This window comes from Acomys minous, assembly GCF_964271855.1.
Source record: "Acomys minous genome assembly, chromosome: 3".
Classification (NCBI taxonomy): domain Eukaryota; kingdom Metazoa; phylum Chordata; class Mammalia; order Rodentia; family Muridae; genus Acomys; species Acomys minous.
The window spans coordinates 16,233,614-16,234,693 of record NC_140485.1 but is presented as its reverse complement, the minus strand read 5'-3'; positions in this window follow the sequence as shown (position 1 = coordinate 16,234,693).

The following is a 1,080-nucleotide window of genomic DNA, read 5'->3' as shown; positions in this document are numbered from 1 at the left end:
AGCCTGAGATACTCCCGTCCTGAAGCCCCTCCTCCTCCATCACCAAGACTTGTGTTGTTTTTATCCCCCGCCCCTTCCCTCGCCTGAGGCCTTCCCTCCCATAGACCCCCAGCCCCAACCCCAACCCCACCCTCCTCATCCTTATCTTTTCCTCCCTAAACTTTTTTTTTTTTTTTTTGCAAGCTTGAGGAAAGGCACCGGGGTGGCAAGGGCTGGTGCCCAGGGAGGCAGCAACGTCACCTCCCAGGAATCTTAGTCTCTCTTCTAGGTGATTCCTATCTGGATGGTTGGAGGATGAATTAGAAAGAAACTGCCTTTCCTGATGGAGGGGTGTTTCCCCAGAGAGGCTTGCAGAGATCCACAGGGAAGTGACCACAGACCTGCAGAGGGGTCTTCAAGCTAGATCTAGCCCGAACCCCAAGAAGAGAGACTGCTCTGAGACCCCGTTCAGTGACAACCTGGTGTTTGCTTCTGATAAGTGATGGGAATAAACAGAGACCAGAAACGCAGAAAGGACATTCCTGCCCCAAGGCTGAGATGGTGGATCCCAATTACCTAACCCCGCCAGTCTCCCCGAGGGGACATGGTGGCACAGCTTTGTCTGCAGCGCCTGTTTGGAGCAGACAGTGCGGTTCTCCCACAGGGCTCCTGGTCCCTTCCCTGGTTCTCCCAGGCTCACCAGGAAGGTTGAGAGCAGGCTGGGCTGTTATCCCCAGCTCTTTGTATATAGACCTTGGGACCAGAGCCTCCCGTTTCCCCTCCTGTCGGTGCTTAGGTGCTTATCTGGGCAGCTCTGAGCAGTCCCAGGAACCTTGCAAACCAGTCTGATGAGATTACTCACTCACGAGGCACTGGTGGTCGGTTCCCTTTGAGGTCGTCTCCGTGCGATGCCTCAAATAAATGTGTTTCATCTAGGCCAGCTGAGGCCTGGCTGTTCAGAAGCATTTCTCCTCTGACTCTGCGGCTGTGCAGAAGCATTTCTCCTCTGACTCTGCGGCTGTGCTTTCCGCTAGGAAACCAGGCAGGGGTCTGGGCCCTGGCCCTGGGATTAGAAAGGCTGCACCAATGGTTGGTCAGGGT